This window comes from Dasypus novemcinctus, chromosome 18 (genome assembly GCF_030445035.2).
Source record: "Dasypus novemcinctus isolate mDasNov1 chromosome 18, mDasNov1.1.hap2, whole genome shotgun sequence".
In the NCBI taxonomy this organism is placed as follows: Eukaryota; Metazoa; Chordata; class Mammalia; order Cingulata; family Dasypodidae; genus Dasypus; species Dasypus novemcinctus.
The window spans coordinates 81,858,924-81,881,549 of NC_080690.1; the positions used below are offsets into that span (position 1 = coordinate 81,858,924).

Below are 22,626 nucleotides of genomic sequence, written 5' to 3' on the forward strand. Positions count from 1 at the left end.
GTAAAGAATATAGAAACCCCTCTGCAATCCACTCCAGTGGTTTTACAAAACACTGAGTTTCCTTATGAGTTCTGAAAAATCTTAATGATGGGTCTGAACTTTATTGCATGGATCATTGAAACAACATTGAATTTTAAGTTAACTCTTTGGCCAGGTTAGAAGATAATTTTAGAAGCTCAGCGTCAATCAGATTATACCCAAGTCCACTTGAATCGTGATGTATTTGTTTTAAAATTCAGGATAAGTGTATTTGTTTAACATGTAAGATGAATTGGAGAGCTGCTGGTTTTAGACTGATTCTGGTTTAAACTCATGCTTTCACATTAGTTAACTGGGGAATCTTAAGCAAGCCACTTGGCCCTATAAACCTCAGATGCCTTGTGAATAGAATGGGGAAATTATTACCTACCTTCTGTGCTGCTTTGAAGATTAAATAAGACTATATTATATTTAATTACAGTAAAGTGCTGCACACAAGATTGTTTTTTAAAAAGTTGGGATAATTATTTTCTTATGATTTTCTTTACAACTGAGATTATTGCAAAGTGGCAGAGTTAATGGTGAGACACAGAAAAACTGGAGAATCTGCCTGAAATCCATCATGCAGCACTCAACCCCCAGAAACCCTTCCCTCTTGAAATTCATCTTTCTTGTTTCCTGCCTTCATTTCTTTGGGTTAGATCTGCTCTAAATTTTCACCGACTCTAAAAATGTCTAACTTACATAAGTCTAAGAAGCACTGACCTCCACCCTTTGTTTAGACACATACATCATTGCTAATTATTTTCATTTTTTTATGGTGGCACTGGGGCACTCAAACCTCTGAGCCACACTTGTTCCCCTGAATTCCACTCTTTTTTTTTTTTTAAAGATTTATTTATTTTTATTTATTTAATTCCCCTCCCCTCCCCCGGTTGTCTGTTTTCTGTGTCTTTTTGCTGCGTCTTGTTTCTTTGTCCGCTTCTGTTGTCATCAGCGGCACGGGAAGTGTGGGCGGCGCCATTCCTCAGCAGGCTGCTCCCTCCTTCGCACTGGGCGGCTCTCCTTATGGGTGCACTCCTTGCGTGTGGGGCTCCCCTACGCAGGGGACACCCCTGTGTAGCACAGCACTCCTTGCGCGCATCAGCACTGCGCTTGGGCCAGCTCCACATGGGTCAAGGATGCCCGGGGCTTGAACCACGGACCTCCCATATGGTAGACGGGCGCCCTAACCACTGGGCCAAAGTCCATTTCCCTGAATTCCACTCTTGTATCTCAACATGACCCATTCACACACTCTGTGCCTTAAGATTAAATTTGGAAGACACCCAATTGTTTGACCTTAACATTATTTTAATTTTATGACTAGAACCCCACCCAGATAAAATGCCTTCTTTAAATGCCTTGGTAGCAAGCATATCCCTGGAGTTATTGATCTCTTTGTGTTTCTTTCCCACCCAGGACCCCTATGGGGATTTTTCTCTAGTTAAATGGGGCAAGCAAATAAGGCCTGCTGTTTAGTTAATAGTACTGTACTATTACCAGCCTCCTGATTTTGATCATTTTACTAGGGTTATGGAAAATGTAATCCCTGGGGAAGTTGGCTGAAGGAGACACAGAACACTCTGCACTAGTTTTGCAGTGTCTATGTGAGTGCGTTATTTCAAAATTAGAAATTTAAAAGAAAATTAGATGGTATATCCACTTTTCCCTGAGAAGAGAATTTATTGTAGAAGAATGAGACCCACAAAAAAGCAAGAAATGTGCTTTGGTATTGGTGGAGTTTTCCAAAAATGGTTCTTGACATTCAAAAGGGTGAGGAAAGAAGTCATGCTGAGTCATCCATAAGCCTGCAGCCAGGAAATCTCATCTAGGTTTAGTCCACAGCAAGCAATCCCCTTTTTAATTGTCCTATGATGTTAGGATAGACACAATTTTCTTCATGACCCATACCTGACACCCAGGAAAGACTGTGCCCTCAAGGGCAGCAGATCTGGAGATAATTTGGTGAAGCAGCCAGCCATGGGATTGGTATGCAGACACATCCTGCCTTCAAGCCTGACATCTTAAATCTAAATAATTAATTTTTAGTAACAGATCCTTTCACCTATAATGCACAAACTTACCTTGCCAGAGATAAAGGACAAACACTATTACTAGCATACTCTGTATGAGAAGATTTTCCATTCAAAGACAGCCTGCTAGAATTATCTTGGATCAAAGAGTAATTTTGAGAGGTGTATTTTGCTGTAAAAACTACATACAAACATAGCATCCTGGAGCCATCCAGCCGGCAGAAACAGCTTTTACATAAACCTTCCTTATATCATCCAAGCTTTCAAGTCTGCTGTGCTTCTGAGCTCCCTGGATAATGGACAACTAAGGATAATGGAGTTATGTTGAAGATACTTGAGAAGACTAAATTTTAATAACTCAAGGAAAATGGGTCCTAGTAAAATCTGGGAAGGACTATGGATCAGAATCTTGAAGTAGCAACATCACCCCAAAAGCATGATCCATGATTACTCTAGCTTCATTGAACCATAGCTTTCACACCAGTGCAGCTTCTCTTTTTGGAACACTTTTCATTTCTCTTTCCAGATCTCAGGCAAGGAGATGTTTCTCTAAAGGTAGGTGTCTTCATGCTGACCTGCCCACCATGGATAAACTGGGATTGACAAGGTGTGGAGACGAGTCAATGGAGGTGTAGGGTGCATTCTCAGAGGGTTGAGTTCTGATACTTGGGTTTGATTAAGGAACAGTATGGATCAGCTGTCCCATTCCATGGAATTGGGTCCTTCAATGATCATCAGGTCATTTAGTTCTGTCAGCTCCCATTGCTGTTCTGTCAGCTCCCTTACCTCCCAGCTCACACTTTCAGGAGTATGTGCACCCTCCCTGCCATCCACAGACATCCCTCACCTTCAAGACTTCCTTCTTCCCTCATATCTACAGACTCCAGTTCCTTCTTTAATCCTCATTTCCCCACTCAAATCTCCAGCTTGAAAGCTGATGGAAAGACCCCACCTCAGCAGCACCATATTTAAAGGGGAGACTTTCTTATGTTTGCAGACTTCCCAGTCAGCTGGAGTTTGTCTTCCTTGCTTTCCTTCACTGCTTCCAGAGAGTATTTTACCAACTAATTTTAAAGGACCTCCCATCAAAACCAGATTTACCCTCTTTTTTCCTCCAGGAAAATGGCCTCATTCACAGAAGAATTTGGAATTTAACTCACAGATTTCCTCTGCTTTCCCAGACTCTGAAAACCTCCTTGTGAATTCAACATCCAGGTAAAAGACATCTCATCTCGCTGCGTCTGAGATCAATACTTTCCACATCCCAGTTAACGTTTTGACCATTCTGTCTCCCTTGCTTTCCTCCAGTGTCATATTTTGAAACTTTTCATTTCTGGAACTAGCATAACCATCAAAATCTGAGAGTCAAACACCCCATGCTGACCACACCCTCTTCCCTACTCACCGACTTGCTTCCAGAAACAGTTTTCCCCAGATCCCTTTGTTTAACTAAGGTCCAAATCCATGAAGCCTAGCACTTTCTAAACCAGGCACCTCTTTCCTTGTGAAAAAAAAAAAAAAAAAACTGTGGGAAACTTGGAAAGTCACTCACTCAACAAGAGGTACTTAGAGAAATGTCCCTGCCCTATCCTACTAAAAAGAAGAACATGATTTTCTCTGCATGAGTAGAAAAATACAACTCTCCTTAGAATGCATAGCCACAATATTTCTCTCACATGAGTTTGGGATTTCTCTTATTTTAAAGATTTCTTCATTTATTTTTCTCCTCTCCCTCCCACTCCCCATCCCCACTGTTTTTGCTGTCTGTGTCCATTTGCTGTGTGAGCCTCTGTATCTATTTCTCTTTGTGTCTTCTCTTCTTATCTTTCTCCTCTCAGATTCACTGAGGTTTGATACTGGGACCTCTGATGTGGAGAGAAGTTACCTATCAGCAGCACCACTACATTTTCTGGTTTCTGCTGCACTTCACCTTGACTCTCCCCTTCGTCTCTTTTATTGAGTCATCATCTTCCTGTGTGACTCACTTGTGTGGGCATTGGCTCACTGCATGGACATTTGGCTTGCCATGTGGGCATTCAGCTTGCCATGTGGGCACTGGCTCACCATGCAGGCATTTAGCTTACCATGCAGGCACTGGCTCACTGTGCAGACACTCAGCCCACCATGCAGGTACTGGCTTACTGCATAGGCACTCATATGGGCACACAGCTGATCATGTGGCCACTCAACTCTCTGTGCAGGTACTCAGTTCATGATGCATGCATTCATGCAAGCTCTTGGCTCACCATGCCAGGACTCACCTCACCATGCTTGCATTGGCTTGCCATGCAGGCATGCTTTCTCATCTTTTTCACAAGGCGGCCCCAGGGATTGAACCCAGGTCCTCCCATGTGATAGGCAGAAGCCCTATCACTTGAGTCACACCCGCTTCCCTGAAATTTCTTGATCTTTCCACTTGGACATCTAACAAGCCTTGCAATCTCTGCACATCCCAAACTGGCCCCATTTCCCCTCACCCTAACATCTTCTGAATGACCACGTCAGTTATGGCAGATTCACCTTCCCAGGTGCTCAGGCAAAAAGAATGTTTGGGTGTCATCTTACTCTTCTTCTTTTTTCCCCACATGCCACATTCAGTCTGTCCAAAATACCTTGCCTATATTTTCTACATATATCCAGAATAAATTTTGAGATATATATAAACCTGTGAAGCCATAATCAAGAGCATAAACATATCTATTACTGAGCAAGGGTTTGCACCCACTACCTCCAGTCACGCATGTGGTTTCAAGAGCCTGTCATATTCTGGCTGTTCCTCCTGGACTTACTTGGACTGATTGATAAGTATTGGGCATAGGGGTCACACTGAGATGGAGCCTTCTAGCACCATCTGAGGAGTAGCACCCATTCCTTACAACAGCCCAAAGCCATGTTAGTCGAGCTCAGGATCCACTGCCTGATTTGTTTCCACATGTTCTTCTGTCAAATTGCCATCTTCTGGTGAATTTTGGGTAGATGGTGGAGAGGGGTAATTTTAGAGCTTAACGGATGTTACTGTTCAATTTAATTCATTACAAGGCATTCAGATCTCCAGGGCCCTGGGCTCTGTCCTCAAGTTAACTTCCAACCGCTCACTTTTTCAGGTCTTCAGAGAATCTTTCATCTCTAATCCTATGAAATTTATCTTCATTATTTCCTCAAACATTTCTTCCTCTTTATTTTCACTTTCTTATCATCTGGCGTTTGGGCTTGTTTCTTTTCTTTCTTTCTTTTTTTTTAAAGCAAACAGAGTTTATTGCAAAGTGAAAGCAGTGAAAGTACACACTTGAGACATGTCTGTGGGTGCCCTTACTAGCAAAGAGGCACCCCCGGTGCCTTGGGGCCCAGGTTTAAGTAGGAATGAAATGGGAGTGTCTTCTTGCCTGGTGGCTTCAGTTGGTAGGGTCGGGGGGAGGGCCAGCATGTTCTATTTTCTCTGGTTGGGCAGAATATGATGTTATCCCTTATTTTCTGAGTTTTGTATGCAATAGCTCAGGTCTGGATGCCCACAATAGCTCTGGTTTGACTGCATACAGTGCTTTCTGTTGTCCCTGGGATGAAGTGCTTACTGCTCTCCCTTTTTCCTTCTCCAGTTCCCCATTCTGACCCACCTCTATGCATTTTTTTCTCCTTTTTTCACTGCTAAATGAATTTATTTATTTTTACATTAAAAAATAGAAGAGGTTCGTATATACCCCACTCCCCACACCTCACTCTCCTCCCACATCAACAACTTTTTTCATTAGTGTGGTATATTTATTGCATTTGATGAATATATTTTGGAGCACTGCCACACAGCATGGATTATAGCTAACATTAGAGTGCACCCTCTCTCCCAGTCCATTCAGGGGTATGGCAGGATATATAATGTCCAGCATCTGTGCCTGCAATATTATTAAGAAAAACTCCAAGTCCCAAAAAATACCCCCATATCACACCTCTTATTCTCTCCCCCTGCCTTCAGCTATGCCTGCGGTCACTGTCTCCACATGAATGACATAATTTCTTCCACTGCTAGAGTCACAATAATTCTATAGGAGAACACCAGTAAGTTCACTCTAAGCCATATTTTACTCTCCCATCCCAAGGGCTCTGACATGGTGATGTTCATTCCAAATCTAAATTGAGAGGGGGCTTAGATCCCACATGGCTGAGTCATGGGATTCTCCTGCTTGCAGTTGTAGACTTTCTTGGTTCCTTGGTGTGGTGTTTAATTGTCCTGGCCCGCGGGACAGGAATGAGGGCTCGAAACCTGCCGAGAAAGAATGGTGGGACAAGAGACACGAAGAACGACAGCAAGACAGTGTTCTGATCAAGCTGCAAAATTTTATTGAGGGAACAAAGCATATATACTCTTGGGAAGGGGAGGACCGGTGGGTGAGGAGGTGGAGGCTAGGGATTGGCTGTCGCTGTTGCTGGGGTAAGCGGCAGGGTTCAGGGATTGGTAGCTGCTGTTGCTGGGGTGGAAGGCAGACTTCAGTTTCATGCCTTGCACCTGCGCACTGTCTTATCAGTCTGGGCAGTGGCAGGAAATGGAGAACAAAGGAGCAGGGAGGAAGAAGAACAAGGAAGTGGGCTCCGCTCTGGCGGCCATGTTACCAGCATTGCTGAGCTCAGTGTATACTCGTATTGACTGCTCACAACATCTCCTCCCTTTTTCTTTTATTAGCACTATATTTATTGTATGGCTAGCTGAGGGAAGTAGAGGCCTCATTTCCCTGATGTAGACGGCTCTGAATTTTTCGGGAAGGGGTTTTATGGAGAGGGGCTTGCATAGGCAAATGCGGTATTCTCTTTGGCCTTGCAGTTGCGCCTGTCTTAGGTTGCCTTCAGCACCCTGTACAGGCACAATGTGATATGAACTTGTGCCTGTTTTTGGTTGCCTTCTAGGTCTTATCATCTGTTTTTGGCTGCCAACTGAGTTTGTTTATGCCACACAGCTGCGCCTGTCTTAGGTTGTCTCCCAGGAGATCTTACCTGTCTTTGGCTGCCAGCTGGAGAAGCATTTTGCCTAGCGACCCTTTGGAACAGAGCGAACCCCTACATGAATGAGGCATGCTTCTCAGAGAACAGTTAGGTTGTGCTTACCTTCAACTGTCTCCTGCAGTGCTGTGCCTTGCACTCAGCAGCTTACTGGTGGGGAGAGTTGGTTCAGTAGGGGAGGCAGTCTGGATGGTCCATAGATATACCCTGATCAGCAAGGTGGAGCCGGCGATAATGTACCTGAATGGGCCTGCCAAGAGCGGAGTTAATTTGGTCTTTGACTAGCTGGATAATTCTTTTTATGGCCCAAGGTCCAAAAGACAGTATGAGAAGTATGGTTATTAATGGGCTTAGTATGGGGAGTAGATATGGTAGAAATCCCTGGAGTCCACTCCATATGGGGTGGTTGACTAAATCCCTTCTTCTTTTTTCCAGGTCTTCTTGAAGCCTTTTAACTTTATCTTGGACAATGCCAGACTTGTTGGCATAAAAGCGGCACTGTTCCTGCAGAGCTAGACATATTCCTCCATGTTCTACTGTAAGCAGATTTAACCCTCTTCTGTTCTGTAACACTACCTTAGCTAGAGAGTCTATTTGATCTTGAATATCTTGTATAGTGCTCGACAAAGCCTGGACATCATCAATTAATTGCTTAGATAATTTTGTATATTGGGTAAGAGAGAGTTCTAACCCCACAGTACTAGTGGCTAGGGCTCCAGAAATGCCTAAGGTAACAAAAAGTGGGATAAGTTGCACAGCTCTTCTAGAGTGGCTGGCAATGTAGTTCATGCTGGGGATAGGTACAGGTTCAGTTCCATTAATAACACTAACGTCGGGGAGGAGGATGACTGGGAGGGCAGTAACCCTTCCCGCAATTGTAGTATTTTATCATTTTGCTCAACAATACCAGATTTATTTATATAGTAGCAACATTTTTCCTGGGGAAAAGGCAGGTTCCCCCTTTTCCAGCTGTAAGTCAAGGGCCTTGCGGTTTTGTAAAGCTACTTGGGCGAGGGATGTTAATTGCTGCTGCATAGAGTTAAGAGACTGTGCACTGGATTCTAGGCTAATTTGTTGTTGTTGTTCAAAGTATTGCAAGCTGATGAGGCCATGACCAAGAGCACCACGTGCTGTGGCAGCTCCAGCGACTGAACCTGTGAGGCTAATTTTTTACCAATATAGGGAGGAAGGCGGCTCTCTTTGACACAGATGGGGATAGTAAAATTTTTAGTTTGCCTTCTCCATAGTATGTTAGTTGCAGGGTAATGGCTACTAGGATGCAAGGCCTCATTTTTATAAAATAGAGCATTTTTGGGTTATAGTTAATTTTCCGACAATCATAAGTAGGATTCTTGGTTATGATTAAATTGTAAGAGGGAAACAAAGTCACAATAAACTGAGTATTACTATTTTTGGAGATAATTATGGCCTGACTTTTTACCTACATACAGGAAGGATGGTTACTAATGCATAAGGGTTGATAATCAAATGGTAATATGAGATTATCGATTCTTTGTCTTTCTTTATAGGGTTTAATTGGCAATCGATTATCAATTGGTTTAGGGAAAATATATGGGTTTTATTCAGATATATATGAAAGAATGGATTTTTCCAGGTTAACACTCTAAGTAATGGGGGGTTAGGTATATAGGCCTAATAAGTGTAATAACTGGCAGCTTCCTTATACTTACGATCACCATCATCAGAAGTTGTAGAAGACTCCATCTCTTCATTCTGGGGTTTAATCCTTTTCACAGATAACTAAATTTGTTCTCCATTTTCTGAAATGATAAGGGCATAGCCTCACCCCCTTACTTTAATCCTGCCTTTTTTTCCATTCATTGCTTAAAATATCTTTCTAGAATATTGGTTGATCTTCATTTCCTGTGTCTACTGTAGATGTTTGACATTTTCTAAGTGACATTCCACAGGTGTTAATGAATTATAAACATTAAGAAAATGTAAAGTAAATAAAGCTTTTGCTAATTAATCTTTTGGTGTCATAATACCATCATCTCCCCCTTTTTGTTTTAAAATCAAAGTTTTTAGGGTATGATGGCTGCATTCAACTATGGCTTGACCTGTAGAATTATAAGGAATGCTGGTAACATGTTCAATACCATATTTTAAACAAAGTTTCAAAGGATTTACTAATGTAAGAAGGTCCATTATCAGTTTTAACTTTCAGAGGGCATCTCCTTACAGCAAAAGCAGACCAGAGGTGTGAGCGAACATGATGAAACCATTCCCCACTTTGAGCAGTAGCCCACAAAAAATGAGAATAAGTGTCAATACAAACATGAACATATTGTAATTTACCAAAGGATGGTATGTGAGTAACATCCATCTGTCATAATTGATTAGGAGTTAGGCCTCTGGGATTAATTTCAGCCTGAAAAGGCACTGCTGTTAGTGACCCACAAGTAGGACAAATGCGAATAATTTCTTGTGCCTGTAGTCTTGTTAACTTTTGATATTTATTTCGCAGGCCTTTAGCATTAATATGAGTTAAAGCATGGTAATCAGGAGCACTTTGTAAACACCCTACCAATAAATCAGCTCGAGCATTATTTGCTGTCATAGGACAAGGCAAAGAGGTATGAGAGCATATATGAGTAATGTAAATAGGATGCTGTCTTAACTTAATGAGATGTTGCAAGTCAGTGAAAAATTGAGATAACTTATCAGTAGCAAAGATATGAGCTTCTCAATATGCTTGACAGTAAGACATACATATTCAGAATTAGAGACAACATTCAAAGGTTCCTTAAATATTGTTAACACCTTAATGATGGCAGCGAGTTCAGTACGCTGAGCAGATGTGAATGGAGTCTGCCAAGCCGGTTCTTTTCAAGAAGTAATGTATGCTGCTTTTTTATTACTATTACTATCAGTAAATACTGTACAAGATGGTTGGGCTATGCACATAGTCCTGAAAATTACTGCAAAAGTTCATTGTTAGGTTTTTTATAGATAGAGGAATGCAGCTGGCTTGATTTGTGTAAGAAGACACTAAAGAAAGTCCTAGCAAGTTTTAAAACAAAGTGATAGCAATACAGCTAGACTTTAACTTTTTGCAACAAACTAGCAGTGTTTGGGATTGCTGCATACTAGTGTTGTTACTTTAATCTATGATAAGAGGTTGTTTCTGTGACACATACTCTTTTATAATAATTAAAACCATAAATAACCACATTGTACTTCTCTTTAATATTACGCTGAAATATTGGTAACTTTATACACTTTTAAGCATTCATAGGAACAATTTTATTCATATGGCTTTAATTAATAGAGGGTTTAAGGAAAGAAAAAACTTGTTAATTTTATAACACTTTAAAACACCTTTTATTTAACTTATAACATATTAAACGAACTCAATTATTACTTTAATTTTTCTTTCAAGGTAAAAGAACAAATCTCTTATAATTAGTTTGTAATAAAAGGCTACTGTTCAGGATTAGGTTTTGAGAAAGCAGTTTTGAACATTATGTTCCTTTAAAAGAGATAGCGCAAGAAGCACAAGAAGCTATTTTGATAAAGCAGACTTTCTTTGTATATTGATTATTGAGGATACAAACTTGTACTAAAACAGATTGATTTGAGAGGCCTTGAGAAAGAACAAAATTTTTAACTTTGCATTAGCATAGTACTTGATACTAAAGCCTTTAAAATTTTATAGATAGACCCATTAAATTTTATTTAACTTTAACTATAAAAATTCCTTTTCCACCAACCTTCTGCACTTTCAGTATTCACTCAGGTTTTTGTCCCACACTCTACTCATTCCAATAATCAATCATTTTATCTTAGGACAAAATTATCTTCTGTTTCCTTAACAATAAAAACACATTCCACATAGCCTACATACAAAGTTGTCAAGCAAACTTATTATAACATAATACCATGAACACTAAACAAGCTTGTTAAAATAATGAACTTTTCTTTAAATACTTAGTAGCATGCAATATCAGAAACAGTTTTCAAGAAGCAAGTTGTGAAGGGAGGCTGGCTGCAGCCAAGCTTTTTTGTTATAAAATTACCTTTTATTATTATTATTATTATTAATTCAGGTTTGTTTAAACACTTGAATTTAAACAATGCTTTATAAAACTTCTTATAATTATTTATAACCATATAGAATATAATTATATTATTTTAAGACAAATTTTACCTTTACAGAACACATTTCTTCACTTAAAGTTACCACAATACTTTCTATAACTTGCCACATGCATTTGTTCCAAGAGTTTATGAAAATTAGCCATCATACTTTAGGACAAAATACACCTTTTTGCAAAAACGTATTAAATTTCAGTTAGCATTTTCACAAACTTTTAACCAAATATTCATTTAAGTTTTACATCCTTGATATTATCCTGTGAAGAAAAATAAGTTATTTATTTCAATCTAGGCTGAACAACTTTTTATAAAAAGGCTTATAGTAATTTTGTTAATCAAGACATGATTTTTATCATTGTAGAGATTTTATTAACATTTAAAATTAAGTATTAATATAAGCACTTATTTAATTTTTGGCCATTTGAATAGAGCTCTTTTATAAATTTTTATTAATTTATATTACTATCCGGAGGTATCAAAATATACACTAACATTGAACGAACAGGCAAACACAGAACAATCACAACACAGTAACAGAAACATACAGTTTACAATTAACTCATAATTCTTACTTTCTTGGTATAGCTGCTTTTAAGCTGTCCATTATACCACATTTTAAATATAACTTCTTAAGATTTCTTCTGGAATCCATGTTGCCTGTAACATGCAAGCTTGTGCTTGGAAACATTGTTATTAGTTTAGTTATGTTTAAACATTGTTCAAAGTAGGGGGAGGGGGACAGCTAGCCTGAAGTTTTGGAAGGGCTTATTGCTCCTCACCTTTTAAAGCACTTGGGGGAATGACTGTTATTCCATTAGTAATGTTGTGGGTACCTACACTTTCGGCTTCATTATAATAGAGAGCTTTTTAGGTAATGTAATTTCCGGGGGTTAAAATAGCAAGGACTAGGCTTTTCCAATCAGTAGGTGTATTGTGAGCATGAGAAATGCTGTTTAATAACATCTGAGCACAGGGGCTATTAAGACTATATTCTTGAACAGATTTATGAAGGTGAGTAATGGTTCCATGGTGCTAAGGAGTCTAAAAGGGAGGAGAATCTCATTGTGGTAATTTACTGGAAAGAAGTGAGGAGTGAATGGGTGGTGATTAAGGACAATTGCAGTAAGTGGAGCTGAAAGAGGAGGTGTAGAAGGCGGGGCAGTTAAAGAGTTAATAAGCGGAGCTGAAAAGGGAGGTGGAGTAGGCGTGGCAGTGAGAGAGTTAGGCTCCGGCGGTTTTAGCCAGTGTCTAGCCAGGCGCCTGTAAGGCAGCCGTGAATAGCTAAAAGAGTGGGTATGAGACTAAGAGGGAAGGCTTTGCCTTCGTGGGGCTTGCAGCTAGCTAATGGGGCATAGAACGCCCGTGCTTCTAGTGCGTTCTCAGAAGAGGCTAAGTTCCCCATTCTGAGCTTCACTCACCCATACGAAGAGGATCGCTTCAGATCCCGCTGGTTGCTGTCTGGACGAGGTGGGGGGGTCCCTGTTCAGGGTGCCAGTTGTGGGCGTGTCCCTGGGGCCCCTAGCTATATGGCTGGCCAGGCCTTTAGCTAGACGGCTTTCCCCTTGGTGAGGTGAACTTCTTGAATGGGTTGTGAGTGACCACGGGGCCCTGGTATCACACAGCCAGGTTAAACACACAGTAACCACCCCGGAGACGCAGGCTCATGGCGCAGGTCTGTTTTATTGGGGAAGGGGCACAGCTTATATAGGCAGGGGTGGGGGCTTGAGGTGATGTGTCAATTACAGATGGGCTAAGGGGATTGGGATAATATGAAGCAGCTACTTGATGGGATGAGGTACTTTTGAAGTTGGAGCGCGTGGGCTTCTCTGGTGGGAAGCTGGCCAGGAAGAAGGGAGGTGCCTTTTGTGATAGCCATTGTGTATGCTCAGCGGCCATTCTGGCTATATGTTGTTTGCCAGCAAGCTCACCAACACACGCAGGAAAGAGGAAATTGAGAATGAGGAAACACAGCAAATATGAAGCACTCTTTGCAGCACCTAATACAGAAAATATAAAAAAGAAGAGAATAAAAGAAAAAAAGGGGAAAAATGGAGATGGTGAAAAGCAAGCAAGAAAAAGGAAAAGAAAGAAGAAAGGATGATGGGGAATAAAGAGGAAGGTAAAACAAGAAAACAAACCAACAAAAAAAGACCAGACAAATTTCCAAGCAAGGAATCCTTTCTGCAGTTAAATAAAATGCTTAGGATTCTGACCTCCCCCATTTCTCCCTTTTTCACTCCCCTATCTCCCAGGGCAGCAGGAAAGCTGGGTGAGGGGTTCAGTAGGAGATTCAAGTGGGTCCTTGGTGAACCAAACCTCTAGAGTAAGCAATGACTCTTAATTTCCAAAGAGAGAGCACCCACACCTCACCTGGAACCCTAAATATGCTAATGGGAGTTTTCAAAACATGCCCTACAGTCCCTCTCCCTCAGGTGTGCTACAGGAGGGCTATTTGTTTTTCTGACTCCACCTTCTCCCAGACCAAATTTCCTATCCCAGGTTGTCTAGGTAATTGGGTTTTCTCAGAAGATACGCCTCTCCTTTCTTCCCCAGCTCTCCCTAAGCCAGCTGGTATGCTCATCCAAGCTCGGAAAAAAAAAAATAGTGGGGGACCAGAAAATTGAACCACACTCCTTTGGCCCCCTTGCACCTCCAACCAAAACCCTCCAACTCATGGAGTCCATCCAAAACCAGAGGACTAGGGTAATCCCAGACCTCAGGGTGTGCTAGATTTGGGAGCAGCAAGTCCAGGATGTTGTGGACTTGGGGTATGTGGGTCTGTGGAATGTGGGTTATGGGGACTTAGGGGTAACAGACCTAGGGACCACAGTTCTGGGGAACATGGGATTTGGAAATGCCACTGCACTACCAGTTCTAGGAACACTGCAGCCACAAGCCCTAGGGGGAATGGCCCCTCCTCCCCAAGACTTCTGATCTCAGTGCTAGAAACCCATAATTCTACCTTTAGCAACCACTAGTTCTGTTGCAGTCTCTCCAAATTGATATCCAAACACGTCCTGCCTTACAAGCCCCTGAAACAGCCCACTCCAGTAAGATTCCAACCCTACTCAGCTGGTCCTTTGCAGGAGCAATTATGAAGTGCACTCACTCAGATGCCATCTTGCCCCACCTCCTGAATAGAACTTTTAAAAGAATTATTTGTTAATTTGATATTAGTATCCCAATGTATGAAGATTATACTGAGTAAATAGTCAGATATGAATAGATTGACATGGAAACACAAACTTAGTTACTTCAGATTTTCATTCTTTTATGAAACAATTTTTACCGTAAAACATTTAGAAGATCTCCCAGATGGCTTTTTCTAATTTGCGCTATGACCATGCAGTTTTTCACAAGTATTTTGTTTTTTAATTAATGGCTTATAACCAAAATGTTCACAATGCTTTAACAGAATTTTCCTTTGCTTCAGAACTTCATATTTTACATTGACTTGAGCAGACTCTGGATGAACAAGACCAATTACATGTATATTCACTGAGTCTGTTAAATCCTCAGGGAAACTGGTTTTTCTCATGAAATGCCACTCCCAGGAACTCTGACAGTCAAGGCAGGAGGCTTCCTTTACTTTCCAGGCCTCAGAGAGAACAGGACTCCAGTAGACACTGGACTAGAATAGTGGATGTCCACCCTTGAGGGTTAAGTATTCCACCAGACAGTAATTTAGTTTACACTTGAATACATGAGGGAAAACTGAGTTATTAATACCAGTGGAACAGGAGACAAGGATGTTTTAAACTTGTTTGTCCTGAGCCAAAGGGGTAGAATTTGTCAAGAGGTAACCATAAGCAGAGGCAAAGGGTGGGACCAGACTTGCAGTAAGCCTAAACAAAGGTAAACTCAGTTTACAATTACCATCACAATAGCAGAAGTTTAAGGGTTCAGCGAGGTTAGTTATAAATAACCATAATTAAAGGTAAGTTTAAGGTATATTTACCATATTTACTATAGTAAGCACAAGATAGACTTGATGTAGCAATAAATGAAGGTAAATTAGTTTAAAATTACCATTATAATATCTAAAATCTAGGCTACATTTACTCCATTGTAAAAATTTCAGTGATTATTTTTCTGCTCTTTTATATATAAAAGCATTTATGAAATGATTTTAAGTCTTAATTTCTAGAACATTTTCACTTAATATCAATTTAGGCACATTTATTTATTAAGTAAGCAATTAAAACAATTTTATTAGTAACTATTTTTCCCCCAGCTATTTAATAAATTTCACCTGTGATTTATGAATTAAATTAACTAGCAAGACTGTATTGACATTTAACGATTTGTGTTTAGGTTACCTTTCACTGTTATTCAATTTTTAACAAGTGAACTGAAAATCTGATTTCCTAGGCATGAGCAAACTGACAAAGTCAAATGTAGATTTTAAAGTTGAACACAGAGTTAAGCAAAGATTAAAAGAGAAGATGAATTTCAATACATTTAACATTTCTAGGAGCTCTTTAATTTTAATTGATGGCATATGAGCTTTTTCTAATTTGATCACTATTCACATCTTTTATTTTTTTAAACCATTTTTTAAGTTTACTTTTCTTAGAAATAAGCATTTCTGAAAAATTTTTGGCAGCACATTTAGTAAACTGGTGTTCTAAAAGGCCACTGATCATCTCATAGTATTTTGTGTGGGAAAGGATTATCTTGAGCCTACAGGGAACAAACGGGCTCCAGCCTTCTTCCAGGTTACAACTTTTTGCCTCCAATTATTACGTAGCCAAGGATAGGAAACCATCAACACACCTTTGTAGGAGGGTTATTCTCACCCTTTAAAGGCACAACCGAGTTTTCACTAATGGAATTTCAATGTTTATTTTCTTATTATTTTAAGAGGGCACACTATTAGGTTTCTGGGCCTTAGATCTTTGTTACTTTTTATGCTGGTTTAACTGGAATTCAGGGTTTTATAGAAAGGTTGCTCTGTGGCCATAAGGACCAGCAATAGACAGAATTTCTTGATTCCTGAGAAGAGATTCTCATGGGGAGTTTGCTGATATGCCAGAAGATGTGCTTATTATTTTAGGAAGAATGGAGAGACAACTTTTTAGTCAATTGGCCTGGAATCCTAGACTTTCAGCCTAACCAAAGTTCACCATTTTATATAAATTAATGCTACCATCAGGTGGTATGAAAATATAAACTGGTACTAAAAAATGGGCAAACACCATAGAGTTACAGCACACAGACAGAAACACAAAGTTCATTAATTTGACTCATAATTTTTATTCTTTTGGTATGGTTGTTTCCAACCTTTCAATCATTTTACCTTTTTTATTTTTATTTCTCTTAAGATTTTTGACTGGAGCTAAGGGGATTCACATAGTATTAATTCACCACCTTTGGGGAAGTGTTGTGTTTTCAGACACATAAGCTATGGGAGGGGGCTTATGAGGGTAACATCTACTTGGACACTTTGCCTACACTTGCTGTCTACCAAACAAGCCCAATTGCAATGCAGCACTAAAATTTAAAGCCTTATTTCTGCCCAAATTTTGCAATGCTCAGTTCATATTCAGACAAGCTTTATCACAAAAATGAATCAATTTATCTGTAACTAAAATCTTCCTAATTTAGAGCAATTCTTCAGGATGCATTCCAGTGAGAAACACTGGGATACTGATGAGGCAGTGGGACTTTAACCCACAAAACCTCTCTCACTAATGCCAAAACTTTAACTTGCAGTTCACCAAAACTAAACAGCAGGTTGGTGTAAACCCCTGACTCAGATGAAGAGCCCAAAATGTGCCTTCACTACACTTGACCATAAGACATCACCACAGATCCTTGGATTAGGACTCCACTCTTACCCAGCAGAAGAATGTCTCTGAATTTTATTTATAATGTCACACACACAGCCACTCACTTTTCCACAGCCACAGCACACAGCCACTCACTTTTCTATTCAGACCTGGAGAAGACAACTTTCCCCTGCAATTTCGGAGTACCAGGGTCCTCTCAGGGTTGATCAGGTCCCCCTTTCAACGTTTACATTAAGACTTTTCTCACATTATGTCCCCAGGGGACTTACTCATCTGGTCATCAGAGCTTTTCTGTTCCTTTCATGGTGCTCCCTTAAAACAGTTCAGTGCTTTTGGTTTCTTCTGAGAGGGCTCTGGCAGAAGTCACAACCTGTTTCTGGACCAAAGGGGTCCAGGAATGCCTGGGTTGGTGTTTGCCTGGGCTCTCCTGGCTTCCTTGGAGTTGTCCAAGAGGGGCAAATGAATGCTGCTGTCTTTGACCTTCATAGCAATCCTGGTTGAGGCCCCAGAAACGTAGTGGGAGCAGAGAGAAGTTGATGATTATGTACTGAAGGCTAGGATGTAGGATTTCTCTGAGAAGGAAGATTTATTACCACAGGTCAGTCCTGGCAGACTTGTGTCCAAAAAAACCAAGTCTGAGTAGGGCCTGTAGCTAATTTTTATTCAAGACACTTGGGGTGGGGTCAGGAGAGGATTTGGTGCCCAAAAGACTTAACTTTGCCAGCTTTTGTAGGGTTTAGGAATTTGTTTGGATGCCAGGTAAGCTTGAAGTAACATAATGCTCACATTCCATCTGGATGTACACTCAAATGCACCTTCAGTTTACATCCGTCCAGAATACATAAAGCCTATAGAGTTTATATCACTTAATTGGCTCTCCAGAAACTAGGTAAACTAGGATACAGAATTAGATAATACATATCACACACAGAATATATTAATGTGGGAAAAAATTTTAATAAGAAACAGATTTTTGTTCTTTATATATACAATTATCTCAAAAGGAATTTTATATCCTTCCAGTCAAAACACAAGAGCCATTTAAGAAACTGTGTTACTTAAACAGAGAGAAAGTACAGCATTGGGTAAACAAATCTTCATTAGTGTAGATTATTACAGACTGAGGTGGCATTCGACAGGTGTTTCTGCTATAAAGTTACTTTTTCTTATTAACATTAACTCCTAGATTTCAACTTAATAGTTTCCTGGAATCAGTCATTTACATTGTAATCTTTCAGTTTGGAAAAAGCTTCCAAAATCTTCCTATAACCATCTATAACCATGTAGACTAGCTCTTAATCTCAAGATAAATTTCACCTATAAATAATCTTTTTTTTTTTAGTTCTTTTTTTTATTATTTTTTATTTTATTGACTTTGTAATAATATTACATTAAAAATATATATGTGAGGTCCCATTCAACCCCACCCCCCCACCCCACCTCTCCCCCCCCAGCAACACTCCCTCCCATCATCATGACACATCCATTGGATTTGGTAAGTACATCTTTGGGCACCTCTGCACCTCATAGTCAATGGTCCACATCATGGCCCATACTCTCCTCCATTCCATCCAGTGGGCCCTGTGAGGATTTACAATGTCCGGTGATTGCCTCTGAAGCACCATCCAGGGCAGCTCCATGTCCCAAAGACGTCTCCACCTCTCATCTCTTCCTGCCTTTCCCCATACCCATCATCCACCATGTCCACTTTTCCCAATCCAATGCCACCTCTTCTATGTGGACATTGGATTGGTTGTGTCCATTGCACCTCTATGTCAAGAGGAGGCTCAGATTCCACATGGATGCTGGATGCAATCCTCCCACTTTCAGTTGTAATCACTCTAGGCTCCATGGTGTGGTGGTTGTCCTTCTTCAACTCCATCTTAGCTGAGTGTGGTAAGTCCAATAAAACAGATTGTTGGTGCTGGAGACCTATAAATAATCTTATTGAATTACAGTCAGCAAGAAATGAGATTTACCTCCACTAACCCTTCTAGAACTTTCCATATCCATTCAAGTCTTTCCTACATATTTCCACCCTGATTTTAAGAAAACCAACCATCTTATCTTGGGACAAAACACACTCCCTTAAACAAGCTTTCAGAAAACTTCTCCTTCTTTCCTATCACTTTTTAAATATACATACTTTTTAAAAAAAGATACTTATTTTACATAAATTTTACACGAATTTTTAATATACTTTTTAATTTTTTAAAAAAGATACTTAGACTACATAAATGCTACATGAATCATATTCCTTTAAGTATTATCTTATATTCCTCATTCTGTTCTGAGAAGAATTAGTCATTTTAATTTTGGCAAAACAATTTTTTAGGAGGTACTGGGGTTTGAAACTGGGACCTTGTTCATGAAAAGCAGTTGCCCAACCACAGACCTACACCTGCTCTGCAAACAATTTTTAAAAAGTTTGTAACAATTTAACCAAAAACTTTTTTCATCGTCTTAAAGATTGAATACACGGACACTACCTCATTTTATTAGAATCCATATAAACCTGGGAAATTGCCCCTGAGTAGAATAAAATTAAAATAATGATACCTGACATAAGAAATACTTCCTTTTTTCTTTTCTTCCATATTTTAAAACTTCTTTGTTTTCATAATACCTTAAATTTTTGAACATCCTAAAATCATTTTGACTCTCAGGCTCTGGAGAATGTATTATAATTGTTTTGTTTTAATTATAATATAGAAAAATCTTTTAATAGCCTTTTAAGTAAAGGATTATTTTTTCTTTACATACTGCAATTTGGTCATTGGGTTATTAACATAATCTCAAAACTGTTAAAATTTAATTGGAGGTTTACAGGATAGACTATACAAAGTCAGAGTAACATTTTCTTTGTCCCCACCACTCTTAATTTCCAGGCCTAAGAGAGACAGTTCTAAACTCATCTTGCCTTTCCCTTGCCCTGGGCAGTGGGAGGGGCAGAGTAGATCAAGGAGCCTAGGAAAAACCTTTTTTCCTAAAAACTTATTCAGTTTAAAAGTTACTAAACTCATGAGGTAGGGCAAGAGCGCATCTGAGTAAGTACACAGTCATCATCTCTCTTACAAAAGACCGGCTATGTGGTGACAGAGTCCTACTAGAGCAGGCTGTTTCCGCAACCTGCATGGTGGGAAGTGTCTGGATATTGATCTGGAGAGACTGCAGCAGAATTGGTGTTTGCTCGAGGTAGAAATGCAGGTTTCTAACACCGAACGCAGAAGCCATAGGAAAGTAAATCCCTCCCTTCCTAGGGCTAAGAGCCAAGGCATTCACTGAGAACTGCCAGTTGTGGGGTGGCATCTCCAAGCCCTGTGTCCCTCAAATGCATGAAGCCCAAGCCTATGTTCCCCAAACCCCCACAGCCCATGCTAAATACCCCAAGTCTACATTCTCCCAGATCTCTGTTTCCCGAGTCCAGCACTCCTGGAAATCCAGCATTGCCCTAACCCTCTGGACATGGACTAACTTGGGAAGTGGGAGAGTTTAGGTGGGAGGTGCAGAGGGGCCAAGGAGTGTAGGTTCAATTTTCTGGTTCCCTCCTTTTTTATTGAGTTTGGAGGAGATATAAGCTGACTTGGGAGAGCCTAATAGAGAAGAGGTGAATCTGGTGAGAGAGCCCAGTTTATTAAATGCCCTAGGATAGGAAATTTGGTCTGGGAGAAGGTGGAGTCAGAAAATTAACCAGCCCCTTGTAGCACACCTAAGGAAGAGGGACAGCAGGACATGCTTTACAGGCTTTCAATAGCATATTTAGGGTTTCTGGCAAGGGGTGGGCGCTCTCTCGAGAAATTAAGAGTCATTATTTCCTCAGATGAATTGGTTCACCAGGGACGCATTTGAATTTCCTACACGAGCCCTCACACAGCCTTCCTGCTGCCTTGGGAGAGAAGGAAGTGAGGAAGGGAGAAAGAGGGTAGGCCAGACTCCTAGGCAGTTTACTCATTTGCAAAGAGGATTTTTTGCCTGAGGCCTTGTCTGGTCTTTTTGGTTGGTTTGTTTTCTTGTTTTTCTTCCTCTTTTCCCCTACCGCACTTTTTTCTTTTTCTTTTTTCTCCCCTCTCTCTGTTTTTATTCCTTCTCTCTTTCTTTCCCCTTTTGCCCCTTTTTTCTTCTTTCTTTTTTTTAATATTAGTGCTGCAGGCAACATTTCTTACATGCTGTGCTTCCTCATCCTTAATTTTCTCATTTCTGGGTGAATTGATTTTGGCTTCCAATGCTCTCCCCTTTCCATTACAACATTCTCTCCTCCATCATTTATTGTTTCTCTTACATTTTACCTCTCTGTGTTTAGCCCCCAATATTCCTGACTTTTTATCTCTAATACCTCTAATCCTTTTTCTATCATTTATTCACTCTTTATGTTATTGTCCTCTCTTATCTTTTCCCTCTCTCCTGATCACACTGGCCTTTTAATTTATTATATATTCCTCCCATATTCAGTTTAATATCTCATTATAGGTACTCCACATTTTTTTGAGGTATAACTACACAGTGCTTCCTTGATTTCTATACCTATTCTCCTAGATATCATATGGTCCTTCTGCTAACACTCACAATCAATAATATTATTATATTTTTCTTTTCTTACCACTTTTGCTTTCTCTGGACCTAGTATTTTCCTTCAAGGGAGCTTAGCCAACAACAAGGAAATAGAATAAGAAGAAAAAAAGTGACAAAGAGAAGACTTAACATGCACGCAAAAACAACTAATTAAACCCCAAGGCTATAATATGAAGATAATCAACAGAATAAACCCAAAAAGATAAAATGACCAGACAGTAACAAAAAACTACAGACCATACCAATGATCATGAAAACATGGCCCAATCTAATGAAAAAACTGAAAACCAGGAAGAGAAGTGAAACACCAAACCAGTAATTAAAGCTCTCAAAACATGTATGATGGACCAATTCAATGAAGTAAAGGAAGAGATTAAGCGTATTAAAAAAACACTTGGAGAGCACACAGAAGAAATTGTGATCATGCACAAAAAGATCACGAGATGATGGGGATCAATAGCACAATCCAAGAAATAAAAAACACACTCTCAGCAAATAACTGCAGATTTGAAGAGGCAGAGGAAAGAATTAGTGATGTGGAAGACAATACATCTGAACTCAAACAGATAATACAATTAATTGATAAAAAGATAGACAAAATCCAGCAGGGACTTAGGAATATGAATGACAATGCAAAACATACAAACATACACATTATAGGCATCCCAGAAGGAGAAGAGAAGGGAAAGGGGACAGAAGAGGTGTTGGAGGAAATAATGGCTGAAAACTTCCCAAACCTATTGAAGGAGATGAATGTACATGTCCAGGAAGCACAATGCTCCCCAAACAGCATAAATCCAAACAGGCCTACTCCAAGACAAATACTTATCAAATTATCCAATGCTCAAGACAAAGAGAAAATACTAAAAGCAGCAAGAGAAAAGAGAACCATCACATACAAGGGAGGCTCCATAAGATTAAATGCTGATCTCTCATCTGAAACTATGGAGGCAAGAAGGCAGTTGTATGACATAGTCAAGGTGCAAAAAGAAAAGAATTTCCAACCAAGAATACTCTATCCAGCAAAGCTAGCATTCAAAAATGATGGAGAGTCCAAAATATTCACAGATAACAGAAACTAAGAAAGCACATCAACAAGAAACCTGCCC

At 39.9% G+C, this 22,626-nt stretch overlaps 1 non-coding gene across 1 annotated transcript; it reads right to left on the bottom strand.

Moving 5' to 3' along the window:
• Positions 1 to 15,813: 15,813 nt before the first annotated feature.
• LOC111764405 (small nucleolar RNA SNORA38) lies at positions 15,814 to 15,945 on the bottom strand. The gene has a single exon (XR_002797025.1). It is a non-coding gene; the product is annotated as a small nucleolar RNA SNORA38 (small nucleolar RNA).
• Positions 15,946 to 22,626: the final 6,681 nt, after the last annotated feature.